Raw genomic sequence first — 20,952 nt, forward strand, 5'->3', positions numbered from 1 at the left:
CTTTCATGGCATCTCCAGGTAGAACTGGGAGAGACCAGTGAGAGGGGAAAGATCAATGTCTAGATTCACTCAAAAGCCATTATCCTGATTTCCTATGGAGATGGCTCTACTCATTAAATGCATTTAAATCGTATTCTCAGATACATATGCATAAAAATTTGTATTAGTAACAATAAAAGTGTATTAAAATTATCATAAAAGCAGTCACTAAATCATTCAAAAACAGTCATAACTACAAAGAGCTATGTTCACCAGAATAGAATAATATATCAAGAGTGTAATAATTCAAAAATCATAATATAAAACACAGAGAATGATATTCCCAAACAAAACCTGTTGACATCCAGGGAAACCTCGTTATTCGTGGACCCAACATCCATGGTTTCATGTATCCGCAGGTGTCTAATTGACACCCGTTTTCATTATCTGCAGATATGAGAGGGTTAAAACCCACATATCCATGATTCCTAGAGGGCCAGAAGTGGCCACGGAGGTCACTTCTGGCCATCATTTTGTCAGCAGGAGCCATTTTGTGGTTCATTTCTTTTTTAAAAAACCAATTTTTCTGCTATTTTATGTGGTTTGGGGGAGCATTTCTGAGTTTGGGGGACATTCCTTGGCACGTGCAAGGCATTCCTGGGCACATGCAGACCCAGTGGAGCATGGTACAATTTTAAAAAATGTGATTTTTCACTGGGTTTTTTGCTCCTTTAAAGCATTCCCCCCCCCATTCTGGAACTTAACCCCCCGTTTCCCATAGGAATAATTCCTTGTAACTCACACTTTAATTACTCGCTAATGTAGGTGAGGAATGGAACTCCTGCAAGTAATGAGGTTTGCCTGAATTATGCAGGGACTAACCAACATAAATAAGGATAGATAAAAAGTCCTTCTAATAAGTACTATATTCGCTTCCAAAGGCCTTGGCCATCACGGTACTAGAATATCAGCCGTGTGTGGTAGCCAAGGTGACTGTAAGTGTCCTTCAGGTAGATGTTGTATTCATTATCAAAAAGTTAAATCCTCATGGTACTATATTTTCTGCATCATCATGGAACTTAGTTGTCAACAATGTTTAATAGCCAAACACTGGCCTTCTCCAGTGGCTTCCGTGCATTTGTTTACAATATACACCTAAGTAAAGTGTCCAACAATAGTACTTCAGTCCCAGGAAGGGCTCTCAATTTTCTGAATTCTGAAGAGTAGGTCTCAACTTACTACAACTCCCCCGCCCCCCGCCCCCACGTAATTCATCTTAAAAACATGAATCTGGGTTCTTTTGGATTCTTTATAGAACTGGGAGAAAGTTCTGCCTGAAACATTGGAGAACTGCTGCCAGTCACTATATACAATATTGAGCTAGATAGACCAATGGACTAACTAGGGGCCAGTCCATATGTAGCCAAACTGGAGTTAAACGTGGCAGAGGTTGGAATTCCAGATTGTCCGAATGTGTGAAACCGTGATTTTGCCACAAAAGTGACCTCCGGTTTGTCTCAGCAAACTCCAATTTGAAACTCCGGTTTGCACAAAGGTTCGGTGCTGAGACCGGAGGTTAGGCCACTGAGGTGTTGCGTTCTACTCCAGACACGGCCATAACCACGGTTTTGTGCTGATTTCCAAACCGCAACCAGGGACTTGGCTGTAGGGATGTCTATGGAGCTAGCTGGCCCAGTTTGGTTTGAGTCCGGACCGGACTTGAACCTGACCAGACCAATTCGGTCTGGTACCCTTAGAACACCACCACCAGTTCGGTCCGGGGGGGGGGGTTCATGAAGTTTCTTTTTCTTTTAATTTTTTTAACCTTTTTCTTTTTGAAAAAGAAATGGCCTTGTTTATCACCGCCAGGGCCCATATAACCCTCTTTTTTGTCCCGTTTGAGCCTCTGTAAGTTGGTGCGGCAGCCATTTTCCCTGTCACCGTGCATGCGCAAATGGCCTGTGAGGCCTGGCATGGTCCAGGGCCTTGTAGAGGCCATTTGCGCATGTGCGGTGGCCATTTTGTTTACAAAAAATTAAAACAAATGGCTGCCGGGCATGTGCAAATGGCCTCTGTGAGGCCCTGGACCATGTCACACGCATGGCAATATGAGCAGAGCACCCCATCACAGTGCCGTGAGGGGCACAAATTGTTGCAGGGGGTATGCAGGGTCGGGTTTAAAAGGCAGATCCAAGCAGGGATCTGGAGCAGCCAAGTTCTCTCTCTCTTTTTTTTAATGGAAAGTTTGGAAATGGGGCCCCAGTCCCTTCCCCTTGGGTATCAGTCCCTATGCTTACGCATGAGAAGAACCATGACTAAGGAATAGGTGGGGGCACTCTGAAGTGTTCTTGTTGCAATCCGCAACACTGCTTGTATGTGAGCACTAATTTCAAATTTACTAGATGGTTCTTGAATGCTTGCTACCCATTACACCATGGACCGTTCCCTCACAAGAGTGCTATGCCAACAGGTTCTCGAGATCGAGTAAGGATGCTCCATGGAGGAAAGATGTGGGGACAGGTACCCTGAAGACTGCTTTCCTTGACTTGGCAACTGCCGCCAAGTAACTGTCTGAGCATGCCCCCTGCTAGACCTTCCACCCATGTGGATATGGGTGGACCTATGGCCTTTCACTCTCATTATTGAGCCGTGCGCCCCAGGTTGGGTGATTCTGTCTTCACAGCAGTAGTGCACTTCCCTGAGGCTGTAGCACTACCAACCCATGCTGCAAAGATAGAATCACCCAACCTGGGGCGCACTGCTCAGTAATGAGAGTGAAAGGCCAGGGGGGAGAGAATTGCTGAGCAAATTCAGTCATGATGCCTGAGGACAAAACATCCCCTTCTGCACTGATCACTCCCTCATGGGAGTGACTGACCAACCTATATCAAGCAAGATTGCTGTGTGGAGGAAAGCCATGGGGAAGGGTACCCTGGAGACTGCTTTCCTTGTCTTGGTGATTGCCACCAAGTAGCTGTCAGAGCACGCCCCAGCCAGCCTCACCACCCATGTGGATATGTGCACCCTTGCCAGCACCCCAAAATAGAGACCACTATGCCCTAGGGTTGCTTGGAAATGGGGCTCCCCTCTCTGGCGATTCCTCACATCAGTAGATCTGCATACGGCATGAAGCTGGACTGGGCCCTTGAGTACTGAGTGGGTTTAATGGTCTGTCCCTGTGTTTCCCCCAATCTGTGCATTTGGCCTGGCTATGGCACATGGAGCATCCAGATCTTCTTTGGGTGCTTGAAAGTCTTCACAGGGAATGAGGATGGTGAGGTTCCATTGGATCTGTTCTATCTTTAACCATGAAGAGTTGGAGACCAGACAAGCAGAACCCCCTTGAGTGCATGGGAGGGAGGGTGGTTGGGCCAGCTCAGCTCGTAAACTCACAGTCCATGGGTTGACCAGCGCCCCTATAGCTGCATAGCCTTCCCCTGCATGGACCTCTCATGAAAGGGTGAGCCTGCTCTGCAGCAATCTGCCAAACAGCGAGCTTTCAGTCGGGTCTACATCGACTGCTTTGCTGGGGTTATCCTTCACAACATCATCCCAGGTTATGTTGGGACAGACTCCCCAGCATCCTTTCCCCTCCCTCATCTACATTTCCCCTCCTAGGAAGTCTCAGTATTCCCCTCCTTTCCCAGAGTAACAGTGAAATATCCTTTCCCCACCCCCACCCAGGTTTCATGCTTGTGCAGGACTATTGGTGTACAGAGCTCAAGCAACAGGAAGGGGGACATTGTGCAGAAGGGCACTCTCTCAGGTATCCCAGACCTAAGCAATTCATGATGTTAAAGGTAATAACCAGCACTTTGTACTTTGTCCAGAAACATATTGGTAACCATTACAACTGTTTAATAGGCATTATGTGGTTTCTCCAGGATACCGCAGAGCCCAATCCGGCAGTCGCATTTTCGACTAACCAAAGTTTCTGAACAATGTACCAAGGCAGCCCTACATGGAGTGGATTGCAATAGTCCAACCTGGAGGTCAATCAATCACAGCTGGTAAAAAGAGCTCCTGACCACAGCCTCGGCCTGAGACACCAGGGTGAGACCTGGGTCCAAGAGCATTCCCAAGCTTTCTACGGGAGTGTAACCTCATCCAGAACAGGAAGTTCTATCCCGTCTTTCAGATTATGACTCTCAACAATCAGCTCCAGGTTATTATCTCTCATCCAGCCCATTACTGCCTGTAGGCAGGCATTTAAGGGGCTAATACCCCTTCTGGTCCTCCCAAAATCAAAGTTCTCTGGTGTTAAGATTGGTTTAAGAGAGCCTGCTCAGATCCCTACCCCCATCTGAAATGATGGGGAGTAAGCCTTTCCTTTAGTGGCTCCCTGTTTGTTAACTAAGGAGGCATGTTTTAAAGTGCTGATCTCTTACGTTTAGCAGAGGGAGAGAAATTGGCTGTATTTAACACCAGTGCAGCATCCAGTGGCTGTTGCTGGCATCCATCTTGCTCTTTATAAAATACTGTCCATTCTTTGGGGGTTTTATTAACCCTTTTATTATTTATTAAAATAATAAATAAACCTTATTTATTATTTATTTTTCTATGTAAGCCACTTTGAGAACTTTTTTTAAAAAAGCAGTGTATAGATATTCATAGTCGTGGCCCTAATCAGAATGCCCTCCTTTGAGAGATGCACCCGGCATTGATCCTGTATTTATCTCAGTGCCAAATCATATTTTCTCAAACTTCCTTAGTTATCTTTCATTGTACTAGCCGACATCCTAACTAATGCAGCATTGATATTCCAAGAGACGTGCTGGTGCTGCAGACAAGTTCCAAACTAACGCAGCACTGGCAATTTGAGTCATTGGCTCTCGGAGGGTGAGGAATTTTGATGAACTCTCCTTCCCCAGATGTCCTCTGTGTCGCCCCCAAAAATATGACCCTGAGGATTGCATGATTCTCATGGACATATCTCCCCTGGAAGAAAGGAAGATCATTGAAATTCACACACATCCCATGAGTGCCAGTTCTGGGTTAGTCAATTGCAGAGCACAAGCTTTTTGTTAGAATGTCAGTCACTAAGTTCATTCACATGACCAAAATCCCTGGTGGCTAGGGAGGGCTGTGGGGGAAGGCAGGAGTATTTCTACCTTCCACCACACGAGGGACTGCTTGTCCATGCTTTGCTGCACCATGCTCCCACACAATCAGTGAAGCAGCTCCCAGCTTCCTGGCCACTCTATAGGGGGCACCCCCCCCGAATTACCCCGATTCTATTTGTACCTGAATTTTCCAAATCCAAATCGATTTTCTTACACTCAAATCGATTTTGGGCAAAAGGGGGTCCCGGGGGCAAAAGGGTGGGGTGGGTGGTAGTGTCCAATGGGTGGCATCTACCACCCAAATTTCAAAGAAATTGAGCAAAGAGTAATTTTTAAACAGATGTTGATGTTGGTGTGTCTTTAAGCTTTCCCCCATAGGGAATAATGGGGATTTCACCAGCCTTAGTTATAACTCCCCAGGGGGTGGCACCAGGGTGGCCCAGAGTGGGTTGTGGTGGGTGGTAGTGCCAAATGAGTGTAAGAAAGCTACCACCCAGATTTCAAAGGAATTGGGCAAAGGGGTAATTTTTAAAGAATTTTTGAAGATGGCATGTCTTTGTGGCAGATTCGGGGCAGAAAAGGGGTTTTGGGGGCAGAAGAGTGGGTCAGGTGGTGGTGCCTGTTACCATCCAGATTTCAAAGAAATTGGTGAAAGGGGTGATTTTTAAAGAATTTTTGAAGATGGCATGTCTTTGTGGCAGATTCGGGGCAGAAAAGGGGTTTTGGGGGCAGAAGAGTGGGTCAGGTGGTGGTGCCTGTTACCATCCAGATTTCAAAGAAATTGGTGAAAGGGGTGATTTTTAAAGAATTGTCTATAAATCACCTGAATCGGCCAGATTTGGGTACAAACCATTTTGTACCCGAATCGTTTCACACATCCCTACCCCAACAGAAAATTGTAAACTGTTTAATGTGTTTTTATCTTCTGAGCTTGTTTTATTTATTTTGTGAATTTTAACTGTTTTTACAGGTATATTGTTTTACATTTGATTGGGGCTCTTGAGGTAAGATGGGGCTTTGCCCCTCTTACCTTAATTATAGGTTGGGTAGAGGAACAGGGCAGCCCTGCTCTGGAGCAGCAGGATAGGAGTGGGTCCTCTGGCTCCGGACAAGCCTCACAACCCGGTTTTTCTGATTCCTACCCTGTTACATAGGAACATAGGAAGCTGCCATGTTCTGAGTCAGACCATAGGTCCATCTTGCTCAGTATTGTCTACACTGACTGGAAGCTGCTTCTCCAAGGTTGCAGGCAGGAATCTCTCTCTGCCCTATCTTGGAGATGCCAGGGAGGGAATTTGGAACCTAGAAGCTTTTCCTAGATGCTCTTCCCTTCCATCCTAGATGCTAGGATGGAAGGCTTGGATGGATGCTAGGATGGAAGACCTAGATGCTCTTCCCTTCCATCCTCTAAGTGGAATATCTTACAGTGCTCACACATCTACTCTCCCATTCATTTGCAACCAGGGCAGACCCTGCTTAGCTAACAGGACAAGTCATGCTTGCTACTACAAGAGCAGCTCTCCTCCCTTTTCTCACAGCCCGTGACCTTTTCTCACGACTAGCAGCAACCTGTTGCTGCTAGTCGTGAGAATGACTTTACTGTGTTTTATTCATTCCTCTTTGATGCTGATTCTACTTTTTTCTTTTTCAAACACCTCTTTAATGCATAAATAAAACATAAAGACATAAAAATAGATGTTCAAAGATAGCAAAAGTTTCAATGTGAAATGTTTTTTAATTTTAATATGGTGCCTCTTACCTAGGGCCCTCTTCCATGTGCTGTTAATTTGGTTTGTATCCCACTATTAGCACATCAGTTACAATAAGGTGTAACTGTGAGAGACCAGTTCTGGTGCTCCCCTGCCGAGTAGCCCAGTTTCTCTACCCAGACAAAAAGTGAGGTAGGAGGGTGTGTGCATGCCCTCCTATCCCTCCACCCGGTCATGTGGCAGCATGGACTGCAGCCACCCCATTTGGGTGGCTGGCAGCTAGGGATGTGCATGGAACTGCAGCGGGGCAGTTAGAAGGCGGTGGGGGTGGTGCACTTACCCCTCCTGACACTTTCCCCTGCCGGCATCCTTTGTTTAGAAAGCTATTCAGAGTGGCAGTGTACCTCCCTGCTGCCCTGTTGCCCCCCGTTGGCCAGATATGTCCGGAAGTCCCCAACGTGCTGGCATGGCTAACGGGGCGACAATGAGGTATGCTGCCACCCCGATTCGCTTTCTAAACAAAGGACTCTTGTGGCAATTAAGATAAAATTAAATACTTAAGATAATAGGCCTCTAGAAAAATATTAAGGCTGGTCTCACATGCAGCCTAACCCAGGCTCGGGATGCCCAGCCTGGATGAGGCTGCACATGAGAACCGCCGGATCGGGCCTGATCCCAGTGGGGCAGGTGGGGGGGATCCTAGTGGGGCAAGCGGGGGGCAAGTGGTGGGAGGGGTAAGTGCACCCTCCCTCGCTCTTAAAGCAGCACCCCCGTCACCTTCGAACCGCCCCGCCACGGTTCCATGCACATCCCTACTGGTACCCCGTGCTACCATAGAGGCCAGGGAAAAGAGCACCCCAGCCTCTCAAATGGCAACCATGAACCACACAAGCAACACGGTTCATTGTAGGCTTCCTGGAGGTTGGGCATCCTTCCCTCAACCTCTCTCTTTTTGAGCCTCTCTCCACACCAATGCTTGTGTGGGAGTGTGATATGATGAGTGGCACAGTGAGCAGTGGTAGTCTGAGGAAAGGTAGGATCAATCCTGCCTTCCTCTTTCCCTCTCCAGACCAAGCCCTGTGGGTCATGTGAACGATCCTCTATGGACAGCTGTAGGCTTTGGCATAACTGCTTCTATTTCCCCCAAACACAAATATTTGTGTAGCACAACTAATCAAACACAGGGCCCTCCCAGCTGTCTTATTCAATGCTAGTAACTCAGGTTGGCCATTCCCAACATGAAGTGTGGGGAGGATGAAGTTGGATGAAACCAGATGCAAAGGGGAAGCAATTTCATCACTACATGGAAAAAAAGAAAAAGAAAAAAAGGGAAGCAATTGCCACAAGAATAGAACTGGACATATTTACTTTGGGATAAAGAGAAGCTAAATATACAATCAGGCATTTTCTCCCTGGCCTTTTGGTAGTGTAGACAGGAAAGCTGAATTTAAGAAAGGAGTAAACATAATGTACTAGGCCTCTGGTACATCAGTCTGAGGATGTTTATGGCAGGTCTGTTGAGTGGAATAATTTGCTAAGCAGTGGGAAAGCAAACATTTACGTCCGAGTTGAAATGCTCTCCCCATTTCATTGCTCCATGAATGGATGGAGAAATTGGGGAGGGGAATGTGTGCATTTTGGACATTTGGGGGTGGGAGTTGATTTTCACGGAGGACCAATTTACCACTACTAGAATGATGTTCGTTCCAGTGGTTAGCGGCTGGTGACAGCCATTTGTTCCCAGAATGCCCTCTGAGAGGAAAAATATGACAGCTTCCCGCTGGTGACTGAGGACCACCATTTTGTCACTCAGAATACCCTCAGAATGGCACTAAGCAATTATGTTTACTGACTTACGTCACTCAGAGGGGCACACAGAGGACAAATGGCAGCTGCCATGCTGACTTCACCGTGAAAGAGCTTATTTATTTATTTATTTAAAATATTTCTACTCCGCCCCTCCGGTACACTACTGCTCAGGGTGGCTCACAACAATAAAATAGATACAATGTGGGGGGGAAACTAATAAAATTAACCAAATTAAGTAAACATGTTAGAAGTCCAGGCTAAAACCACAATCAGAATTAAGTTTAAAATTAAAAGATATTTTAAAAGCTAAACATTGAGAATCATTAAAAACATGGACTAGGCTGAAGTTCTCCAAAAGGACCTTGTAGCCAAAATGTTTTGAGGGGACGCCTGGGGCCAAAAGGGCCAAGAAATCAACCTACTCTTTTTTCCTGCCTCATTGCCTTTCACAGCTCTTAAAAAAACAACTTAAAACATATCTTTTTAAAGAGGCTTTTTAATGCTCCATCTTTGGTTATAGCTGGTAGGTTTTTTAGTCTTTAGTTTTTAGGATTCTCAATTTTTAGTTCCTAAAATAACTTTTAATTTTAAACTTAATTCTGATTGTGGTAAGCTAGAGTATGCTGTTGACAGTTGGGGCTGTTTTAGTCCATGTCATCACAATGTTGTTTCTTATACTTTGTTGTGGCATGAGAAAAGCACGCCAGGCTCTTTGAAAGCAAGGCCTGATATTGTCCTCATATGCTGGAATAAGGCAATACTTTATTAAACAGCTTATCTGTAGCCTACATTCCAACAGTGTTCACCTTAAATCTCCCAATCTGAGTTAACTGATGCAAGCTGAGAGTCTGAAGCCAAAGGCCTACTGCTGTCTCTCTTATATGGGCAATCTCACCTTGGCTCCAAACCTCAGCATGGTACCTGTACTCTACTTCACCTTTAATTGCCTGCATGTCTTTCAATACAAAGATGAGAATCCTCAGATATTACCAGCCTTCCAGTCAGGAGCCTTGGGGTCAGTGAGGATTCTAGGCCTCAGAAGACTCTCACGCCACATCAAGACTGTTGGAAGCCCTGAAGGGATGTGGAGAAACCATCTGAAAAAATCCACCTTAAGTTTCTCTCCTGGAGAGGAATCATGATATGCCCTTTGAATTCCACTTTGGAGAAATTTCCGTTCCATTTCTATGCAGTCCAGTACCTCAAAGTACCCAGAAAGGACAACCCAAGACATTTTGCTGCCTGAGGCAAAGAATAGGATGCACCAGAATGCAGGACTGGGGAGGAGAGCTGTTCTTGTAATGAGCATGAATTGTCCCCTTTGCTAAGCAGGGTCTGCCTTGGCTTGCATTTGGATGGGTGACTGCATGCGAGCATGGTAAGGTATTCCCCTTAGGGGATGGAGCTATAGTTCAGTGGAAGAACATCTGCTTGCATGCAGAAGGTCTCAGGTTTACTTCCTGGCATCCTCAGGGCTGGGAAGAAAATCCTTCCTGAAACCTTGGAAAGCTGCTGCCAGATAGTGTGGACAATACTGAGCTAGATGGACCAATGGTCTGCCTCAGTATAAAGCAGCTTCCAATGATCCTATTTGCAGATGGGTATTCTGCATTCCCAGGCTACGCTTCCAAGGCAGCAACAGTGATGCACAGGCATTCTCAGACTATGTCACCAAACCAGACAGGGAAGACAGGGATGCTCCTACCTCAAATTGAAGGGGAAGAAGAAGTGCATGCCAGGGGGCAGGGAGGGGTTAGTGAATGGCAGGCCTCAGTGGGACAAGGAATGGTAATGGCGGTGGATGACAGGATGGCACCTGTGATGGGGGTGAGGCTGGCATTTGCCACCACTCCCTGAAACTATGCCTGAGGGAACTGCCTCTCCCAGCCTCATAAAGGGGGGGGGGGGGGGGCTGGCGCGCCCAGTATACCCATCAAACACAAACTGTGGCACCTAGTTATAATACCTAACCAGCCTAATTAAATGCCAATACACTCGCTCTCGCTCTCTCTCTCTACACACACACACACACACATCATTCATATATACAGTATATATAAACACTTAGGTGGTGTGTGGCAAGCTTCACCCCCGCCGCAACCGCAATCAATGAAAATGTGGGCCAGCAGCAGCTGGAGGTACCTGGAGAAGGCGGGGAAAGGAAGCCACCATGGTGGTGGCAGCAGCAAGTTAGGGGCCGGTCAACAGCTGTTGCTGCTGCTCCTGCAGAGAGGAGGAGGCAGGGCTGGAGTAAGCTTTTTGCCACACGTAGGCAAAAAAAATATGCCACCCGGCTTGAGGGCTTGGGGTGGGGGAAGTTAAATCTCATTTTTTTAACCATTAGAAACTGCTGCTGCATGGCGGGATGGTGGCGGTGGGGATTTGGACAGCAGGGCACAGTGCTCCAGCAATGCTGGTGGTGGAGAGGGGAGATTGAGGCGGGAATGGCAGAAGAGATGGCGGCTAAAGCTCCTTTCATGGGTCCGCCTGCCACTAAAGTTTCAAGTCAGGCCGCTTTGGGCCCATTTTGGGAGTTTCTGTGTGCGTGCCGAAATAAGCCAAAAACAGCCTCACCTGACATTTGGGCAACAGGCGGGCCCACAGGAGGAGCTTTCGCCTCATTCAACTCGGGCCTTTGTGAGGAGGAGGAGGAGACAAAAGGAGCAGGAGCGGGGCTCAGGTGAGGGTGGGGAGGTCTCTGTAGTGAGGGGGCAAGAAGAGCAATTTATTAGCAAATAGATGCTCTGCGTCAGTCAGGCTAGTAGTATATTATCTAGAGAAGGAGAACTGAAAAAGGACCAGCTTTCCAGATGCAACAAGTTTCTGCTCAGCTTTAAGAGTGACCAGCTAATCCTGCATTGCTATGGTGTTAAAAGAGGGTGAGGTGCAGCAGCTACCAGCAAATGTGCAAAAGGGAGACAGAGGAACCTTAAATGAGCATACGGATGGTTCCCTGCCATTGACTTCATTGCATTAAAAAAAAAGGCCCTGGCCCCAGTAGGATTGTGCTTTGTTTCTTTAATGCAGGTACAGGCAAATTGATCCCTACTCACAAGCTGCACACTGCCTTGTGAGAAAAATCTAAATTTGAAGTGTCCAATGGTTAATTTTTATTGTTTGTTTTTTAATTAAGAGATGGCTAAAATGTCTATTTTGACACACTCAGAATTGGGGAGCACCACAATATCTATAGGAGCGAAATTATTTCTAAAAATTGAACCAGAAATGATCTTCACAGGCTGCGGATTTGTACAGCATTTTATTTGGTGTTTTAAAAAATCTGTCAGTGCAAAGAACATTCTGTGCTTCCTAAAGGGACATGAATTGAGAAGTGTAGTGACAGAGAGTTGCAGTGTGAGGCCCTTAAAAACTATGTGAGTGAAAGAAAAACAAATATGAGAGTTTGAATTCATAGTTACATGTTTATGAGTACCGTTAGTTAAACAGTTGAAACTTCCAACATATGATTGAACACTATGACTACAAGTTTTATTTAAAGTCTTCTGATTGGCAACTAGATTTGTTGCATGGGGATAGAGATTTAATAAGGTGGGTAAATGAAAAAGACCTCAAACCAGGGGTTGACCTGAGTGGGCACTTGCCCAGGGGGCAAAGGAGGAGAACTGTTCTTGTGGAACAACAATGCCCTCGGGGAGTTTCCAGTGTCCAGAGCTGGTGACCCTGTCGAGGCCTTGGTTGATCTCTGGAATGGGGAGATGGTCCGGGCTGTTGACATGGTTGCTCCTAAACGCCCTCTCTGGCTTGGTGGAGCCCGTTCTGCTCCTTGGTTTTCCTCGGAGCTTAGGGCGATGAAGCAACTCGGGCGACAGCTGGAGCGACGCTGGAGGAAGAGTTGTCACGAATCCGACCGAACACGGGCTAGAGCCCATTTTAGGGACTATGCCGTGGCGGTGGGGGCAGCGAAGAAATGCTTTTTCTCCACCTCCATTGCGTCTGCTCAGTGCAGACAAACAGAGCTGTTTCGTGTGGTGAAAACATTGCTCCACACATCCCCCCAGACAATGGGGGAGGAGTCATCTACAGCTCTTTGTGATCAGTTTGCCTGTCACTTTGCAGATAAAGTCGCTCGCATCCGTGCTGACCTGGACTCCAGAGTTTTGGCAGTTCCGGCAGACATGCCTCTGGTACCATCTGGTCCCGTTGTGTTGGATTCTTTTCAGTTGGTGCGGCCTGAGGATGTAGACAAGATCCTGGGCAGTGTGCGGGCAACTTCGTGCGCTCTTGACCCTTGCCCTTCATGGCTAATAAAAGCTGCCAGGGAGGGGACAGGCAGATGGTTGGAGGTGATCGTTAATGCTTCATTAAGGGAGGGCAGGATGCCATCGTGCCTCAAAGAGGCGGTGGTAAGACCACTATTAAAGAAGCCCTCCCTTGATCCCTCCAACCTGGATAACTATAGACCTGTGTCTAACCTCCCCTTTTTGGGCAAGGTGATAGAGCGTGTGGTGGCGTCCCAGCTGCAGAGGGTCTTGGATTATATGGATTATCTGGACCCTTTTCAATCTGGCTTCTGCCCCGGGTATGGGACTGAGACTGCCTTGGTCGCTTTAGTGGATGACCTATGCCGGGAACTAGACAGTGGGAGTGTGTCCCTGTTGGTTCTGCTGGACCTCTCGGTGGCGTTCGATACCATCGACCATGGTATCCTCCTGGGCCGCCTCTCGAGTATGGGAATCGGAGGCACTGCGTTGCGGTGGTTCCGGTCCTTTCTTGGGGGGAGGGTCCAGAAGGTGGTGCTGGGGGACTACTGTTCGGCCCCGTGGCCGTTGGCCTGTGGGGTCCCGTAGGGATTGGTTTTGTCCCCCATGCTGTTTAACATCTACATGAAGCTGCTGGGAGAGGTCATCCAGGGACTTGGACTGAGTTGTCAGCAATATGCGGATGACACTCAGCTCTATCTCTCCTTGTCATCTGATCCTAGGGAGGCAGTGGATGTCCTGAATCGGGGGCTGGAGGCCGTGATGGGCTGGATGTGGGCTAATAAACTGAAATTGAATCCGGATAAGATGGAGGTACTGTTGGTCAGTAGGAGAGCCAATCGGGATGAGGAGATTTTACCAGTTCTGGATGGGGTTGCACTCCCCTTGAAGGAGCAAGTACGCAGCTTGGGGGTACTAATGGACCCGGCTCTGCTTTTGGAAGCTCAGGTAGAGGCGGTGGCCAGGGGTGCCTTTGCGCGGCTTCGGCTGGTGCGCCAGCTGCGTCCCTTTCTCGAGAAGGCAGATCTGGCCACGGTTACCCACGCCTTAGTCACGTCGCGGCTGGATTACTGTAACACGCTCTACGTGGGGCTGCCCTTGAAGAATATCCAGAAACTGCAGCTAGTGCAAAACACGGCAGCGAGGGTTTTATCCGGAGCTGCCCGTTGGGAACATATCACCCCCATTTTGAAAGAGCTGCACTGGCTGCCGGTTCATTTCCGGGTCCAATTCAAGGTGCTGGTTTTGACCTTTAAAGCCCTAAACGGTTTGGGCACGGGGTATTTGAGGGACTGCCTGCTCCCAAGGGTTGCTGCCCGCTTGACAAGGACATCTGAGGGGGCCCTGCTCCGGGTGCCAACAATGAGGGAGGCCCGGCTGTCGTGCACTCGGGACAGGGCCTTCTCTGTTGCTGCTCCTAGACTCTGGAATGCTCTCCCAGTGGCCATTCGTTCCTCAGACTCCATCACGGCTTTTAGAAAGCTTTTAAAGACTTGGCTTTTTACCCAGGCTTTTACATAATCGTTTTTACTGCTGCTTCTGTTTGTTTTTATCTGTTGTCTTGTTTTTTATGCTTGTTTGATATGTTTTTAGCTTGGTGTTTTTATTGCTTGGTGTTTTTATTGCTTTTATTGTATGTTTTAATTTTTGTAAACCGCCTTGGGGTTTTCTTTTAACGAAAGGCGGTATAGAAATGTAAAAATAAATAAATAAAACAAATAAACAACGATGAATATTTATACACTGCTTTTCAACAAAAGTTCCCAGAGCGGTTTACATAGATAGATAGATAGATAGATAGATAGACAGATAGGAATGAAATGGCTCCCTGTCCCCAAAGGGCACACAATCTAAAAAAGAAACACAAGAAATGCATCAGCAACAGCCTCTGGAGGGATGATGTGCTGGGGATGGATAGGGCCAGTTGCTCTCCCCCTGCTAAATAAAGAGAATCATCACTTTAAACAGGTGCCTCTTTGCTCAGTTAGCAGGGGATGTGGTAGCAAGCCTGAATTGTCCCATTTGTTAAGCAGGGTCTACCCTGGTTTGTGTTTGACTGGAAGACAACATGTGTGAGCACTGAAAGATATTCCCCTTAGGACAAACTGGGAGTCAGGATCCCTGAGAGGGTTCCAAACAACTTAAAAGGGGTCCCTAACAACTCAAGATAGAGCTTTCAGGAGGGTGGGGCCTTACCCGACATGTCCAAGGTGTCAAGATGGTCAGGGACAATGGGACACAGACAGAGACAGAAGCCAACAACTACTTGGCATGGAAAAGCAATCACAAGACTAGAGGTGCTGGGTTTGACTCTTAAAACCCCAAACAGTCGGGGACCTGGGTACTGCCTCCTCAAGTATTTCCTCACTCACAAACTTAAATTATATAAGGATGCTCTGTTCCATGTTCTTCCACTATCAGAGAACGAAAGTGTGGTGATATGAAGTTAGGCCTTTTTGAGGTGGCACCAAGGCTCTGAATACGAGAATTGCTCCCCAGAAGGCTCATCTTGCCCTTTATTTATTTATTTATTTATTTATTTATTTATTTATTTATTTAAGTAATATACCACCCAAACTTTCGTCTCTGGGCGGTTAGCAGTGACATAAAGAAACCTGAAACAAATACAAAAGGTTAAAACAGTTTAACAATTTAAAAACAGCATAAAATTAAAACCTACAAATTAAAAAAGCTGAAAAGGCTTGGATGAAGAGATGGCTCTTCAAATGTTTTTTACAAAATAGTTAGAGATGGGGAGGATCGTATCTCAGCAGGGAGCGCATTCCACAATCTCGGGACAGCAATCGAGAAGGCCCGTCTCCATGTAGCCACAAGACGAGCTGGCGGTAACTGGAGATGGTCCTGCTCAAGTGACTTCAGCGGGCGGTGGGGCCAGGGGTGTAACTATAATAAGGCAAGGGGAGTCAGTTGTCTGGGGGCCCCCTGCCTTGGGGGACCCCAGAGGCAAGTCACATGACTGACTCCTCCAGCCGTGCACCTGCCCGAGCTTCCTTCAGGTGTATTCATCCTCCGAAATTAATGTGCGTGTTAAGACCTGGAGCTACCAGAACAGCATGTCCTTCTCTAGTAGGGGGGATATATATATATATATGGTTTTTGTTACCACTGTTCAGCTTCATTTAAGATTTCTACTTCATGAGCTGAGCTTCAGTGAGGGGGGACCATTTTAAAATCTTGTCTCTGGGCCCACTCCAACCTTGCTATGCCCCTGGGTGGGGCACATAACGAAGAAGACGTTCTGTTAAATACCCAGGGCCTAAGCCGTTTAGGGCTTTATAACTAGGGCTTTATAACTAGCACTTTGTATTCTGCCCGGAAACCTATTGGCAGCCATTGTAGCAAGGGAATAATGTGGTCTCTCCGAGATAACCCAGAGACCAACCTGGCTGCCGCATTCTGAACCAACTGAAGTTTCTGGACTGCATACAAAGGCAGCCCCATGTAGAGTGCATTACAGAAGTCAAGTGTGGAGGTTACCAACAAATGTACCACTGTTTTGAAGTCACTGATCTCGAGAAACGGACGTGGCTGATGTATCAGCCGAAGCTGATAGAAAGCACCCCTGGCCACCGCCTCAACCTGAGAAACCAGGGAGAAGTGTGGATCCAGAAGTACTCCCAGACTGTGAACCTGTTCCTTTTTGGGAAGTGTGCCCCTGTCCTAAACCGGTAGCTCAAAATAGTCTCTGGAGTTCTGACCCCACACAATAAGTACCTCAGTCTTATCTGGATTCAGTTTCAGTTTATTCTCCCTCATCCAGCCCATTACTGCTTCCAGCCAGGCATTCAGGGAAGATATGCCATCTCCTGAAGAAGCTGACATGGAGAAATAGATCTGAGTGTCATCAGCGTACTGATAATATCCCGCTCCAAATCTCCTGACGATCTCTCCCAGTGGTTTCATGTAGATGTTGAAAAGCATTGGAGAGAGTATGGAGCCTTGAGGGACACCATACTTAAACTCAGATTTTGAAGAGCAACAGTCTCCAATCAACACCATCTGGAATCTGTCCGAGAGGTAGGAGCAGAACCACTGTAAAACAGTTCCTCCCACCCCCCAGCACTCTCAGACTTTCCAGAAGGATACTATGGTCGATAGTATCAAAAGCCGCCAAGAGGTCCAAAAGGACCAACAGATCACACTTCCTCTGTCAATTCCCAACTGGAGATCATCCATCAGGCCGACCAAGGTAGTCTCCACCCCATAGCCCTCCCGGAAGCCAGTTTGAAGTGGGTCTAGATAATCAGTTTTCCCCAAGACTCTATTTCTATTTCCTGCTTCTCTATTTTGTTTATAAACATCAGGTATAGAACATTTTGTTTCAAAGAGTGTGCTTGGGATCCACAAGTGATTCATTTGTGTACAATTGTGCATGCTGTATTTTTGTGTTTGTTTGTTTAGTATTCATGTGTATATATTTATTTAACATATTTCTATCCCACCTTTAAAAATAAAAATTACCCAAGGTGGCTCACAGTTCAAAATAACAAAAAGCATCATATTGTAGCAGCAATAATTAAAATCAACAAGGTAAACAAATAGACCATAACGGAAGAGAAAATCTATCAAGAAGTTAGGAATGTGTGAACCGGCTGTTTGGCCAGTTCCGTGCTAATCCAGATTGGATTTGTACCGAACCAGCCCAGTTTGGCTTCAGGCTTCAGCCGGCCCAGTTTGACTGGATTTGAACTGAACTGGCCCAGTTCGCAGGCCGGTTCAGAGATTGAGGATCCTTGAGGATTCCCCTTTACAAGTAAAGGGGATATCCTTAATCCCTATGCTAAAGCTGCTGGGGGGGGGGGAGGGTGGCAAGAGAAAGGGGCCTCCATACCTTTAGCAGAGGCAGCAGCAGAGACATCAGAGGAGCCCCCGCCAACCTCCTGAATGACAGCCCAGGCTGACTGCAGACCAGATGGGGCCTCTGTGCACATGTGGAGGCCATTTTTGTGACCTCCACACACACACAGAGGCCATTTGTGCTACCACGCAAATTGTGTAGTGATGCAAATGGTCTCCATGCATGCCTTGAGGTCACCATAATGGAGTGGAAGCCCAAACCAGGCCACAGCAGGCTCGGGCTGTCATCCAGGAGGCCAACAGGGGGCTTGGAGAAGCCCCTGCCACCTACCACCTTCGATGTCTCCACAGCTGCCTTGCTGCCAAAAGTTACGGAGGCCCTTTTCTCTCGCCAGTCCCCAGCACCTTTAGGATAGGAATTAAGGATGCCCCCTTTATTTCTAAAGGGGAATTCTCAAGGATTCCCTTTTACAGGTACCCTGGAACCAGCCCACAAACTGGTTCTTAGAAACAGGGCCGGGCCAGTTTGAACTTGGACTGGCTGAACCAGGCCAACTCAATTCGAACCATGGTTCAAATCAAGCCGGTTCACACAACTCTACAAGGAACCAGGACAGAAGGTAACATTAACCATGGAAATCGTTTATGTAATAAAACATCTTTCAAGTCTATTGCAAAAGTCAGAAAAAGATGTGACCTGGTGGATTTCTCAGAGAAAGAAAATTCCACTGGTGGTGCTACCACCAAAAGACCCTGTCCCTAGCACCTGCTAATCAAATCTGAGTTATTAGTGTGCCAAAGAATAGAGCCCATGACACCAATCTTAGGCCCTGGGCAGGCTCATATGGGCAAAGGTGGTCCTGAAGGAAAACTGTTCCATCATTATTTTTATAAGCTACTTTGTAGATTTCTGTGTATCAAAAAAACAAAATATAAATGTCTTAAATAAATGCCCAGACTTGGCCAGCAACCCACTGTTCATATTGACCTCCTCTGATCACAGAGAATGTTTTATTTTTTTAAAAAGGGAGATTCTATTTATCTCTCTTGCCTTTCTTCCATCATAAAATTCAAGGCACTGGCCAGATCAAGGCCTTCTTAGCTTTGGAAACAGGGCTATATCATGTGCTCACAGACCACAACCTACAATTGCTAATTGGTATAGTACCACCAATCCACATGGCAATTTAAAAAGCAAACACACACTCACTCGCACTCACTCACACACACTCCAGGTCCGTGCCCCAAGCAGTTAAATTCTACATTTCAACAGTGTGGAAAACTGCAGAGGGAAGGGGAGAAGGGGGGGATAACAGAAGGTGGGGAACATAAGAACAGCAACACTAAACATATAATGGGAATTGAGCAAGGACAACTGCATGAGATGAACATTTGTGTCTGGTTGGGAATGTGGACTAAGGGATTAACCCCAACGCTTCCTGAAACCAACTATATTGCCCTACAACCGGCCTGCACAACGTAAGACCCGGGGGCCCGATTTGGCCTGCAGGGACTATCCCCCCCCCCAATGTATCCTTCAGCAACACAGGAGCTGGAAACTGCCTTATAGCGCCATGCTGTGCATGATTTCTCAGAAATATGCTCCATGGTGCGCCCAGTGAGGCTTACTCCCATGTAAGCATGCCTAGCATTGCAGCCTGAAAGCAACAACAATTTAGGGAGAGGAGAGGACTTGGCATTTTTGGGGGGCTGGCAAGTACTCTAGGGGCCCCACTGATTGAGCAGGGTCAGGACCTATTCTCTGGCCACTATCCTTGGTTAAAACCATGAGTCCATTGGCAGGCTGAATAGAACCACAAGTAACTAATAATATTTAATTTTAATGTAACAATGTGCTAAATATTTGACCTCAGCCCCTGCACACTGCACACGATTTGACCTCGGCCCCTGTGGATGGTCCCAGCCCACTAGGGCATTTGAGTTGTGCAGCCCTGCCCTACAACAGCCTTTTCTTACATTCAAGCACTTCTGTTACCCGCTCTGCCTCCACTCACTAGCTCTATTTTCTCTAACTATCTGTGCCCTATTATTTCAGCCTCTCTTCATCAGCCTTCTAGAATTCCAAAATCCTTTGGAATATTGTGTCTGTGTGCGCGCGCACTCACACACTTTGGTTGAGCCAGAAGGGAGAAGGAATCAGAGGTGAGCTCCCATTACTAATTTAGCTGAAACACACCTGTGAAAACATGAGTAAGGTATCCAGGGGGCTGTCTTCGGTTGTGCACTCAGGTGCGTCCACAGTCTAATCAGCCACTTCGTCTCTGGGCCTCTGCCAAAAATCTGATGAGTTATTCTACCATGCAAAATCAATGTCTGCTCAGCAGGCCAAATCTTGAACTGCAAAAAGAAGAAGAAGAAGAAAGGAAGGAAGGAAGGAAAAAAGGGAACAAACACTATCTAAATAGTATATAGATAAATGGTTATCTATATACCATTCTTGAATGCGTGGGGGGGGAGGGGAATTTTATTAGTAAACCACGTTTTCTGAATCATATTACATATAACCAGAAGAAATGAACATCTGTAGCATTTCCAAGGGCCAGGCAGGATTTGACAATATTCCGGAGGATTCTTGTTGTGTTCTTTCTAGCAAACTTTTATGTTTTGTTAATTAGAAGTTTGTCCCAGTGAGGATCCCATAGAGAGCATGTGTGGGGGGGGGAGGGGTGTGGAATCAGAAAGAAAAGGGAGGGGGAGGGGAAGGAGAAAATGACAATGTTTTTTGAATAAACTCTTAGTTAAATCTACATAAGGTTGCTTTGTGTTTATGAGGAAAGCAGCTATAAAACAATTCTTTCTCCTGCCTGCTTTGAGAACCTCCACTCAAACAAGGGAGGGCAAGATCATTTCAAATGAAACCGACTGTGTCACAGAGAAAACCCTGCCCTCCAACTTGTAAATGTAGGACAAACAATTGTTCCATGGGCTCTAACATGCTCTCTTGCCTCAAACTGTAAACATTACTTGCTAGTCTATAATCACAATCAATCTTTCTCTTCTTTTTCTTTCTTTCTCCCCCCCCCCTCACCCACCCCGATATGCTGAGACTAAGTTCTTGGAACAGAATGCTGCAGACTAGCCCATCTCATTCTCACTCTAAAGCATCGATAGGAAAACTTGGCCCTCCAGCTGTTTTTGGACTACAACTCCCAGCATTCCCAGACACCATTTATTTAGTTGTGGGTGCTGGGAATTGTCATTCAAAAACAGCTGGAGGGCTATGTTTGCCCACCCCTGCTCTAAAGTAACGAATAATAATGCTGGGGATTATGATAAACCAGGTGGAGACACAACCCCTTCCCACATCTTCCTGGATTTACTGTCCACTTGCAG

The 20,952-nt window shown here is 46.7% G+C and overlaps 1 long non-coding RNA gene across 1 annotated transcript in view; it reads right to left on the bottom strand.

Moving 5' to 3' along the window:
* Positions 1-20,952, bottom strand: part of LOC128340567 (uncharacterized) — a 63,166-nt gene that overhangs the window by 30,961 nt on the left and 11,253 nt on the right. Inside the window, exon 2 of the long non-coding RNA XR_008313803.1 lies at positions 19,796-19,956. This is a non-coding gene — a long non-coding RNA (uncharacterized LOC128340567). The remainder of the gene's footprint in view (positions 1-19,795; positions 19,957-20,952) is intronic.

This window comes from Hemicordylus capensis, chromosome 1 (assembly GCF_027244095.1).
Source record: "Hemicordylus capensis ecotype Gifberg chromosome 1, rHemCap1.1.pri, whole genome shotgun sequence".
Taxonomy (NCBI): domain Eukaryota; kingdom Metazoa; phylum Chordata; class Lepidosauria; order Squamata; family Cordylidae; genus Hemicordylus; species Hemicordylus capensis.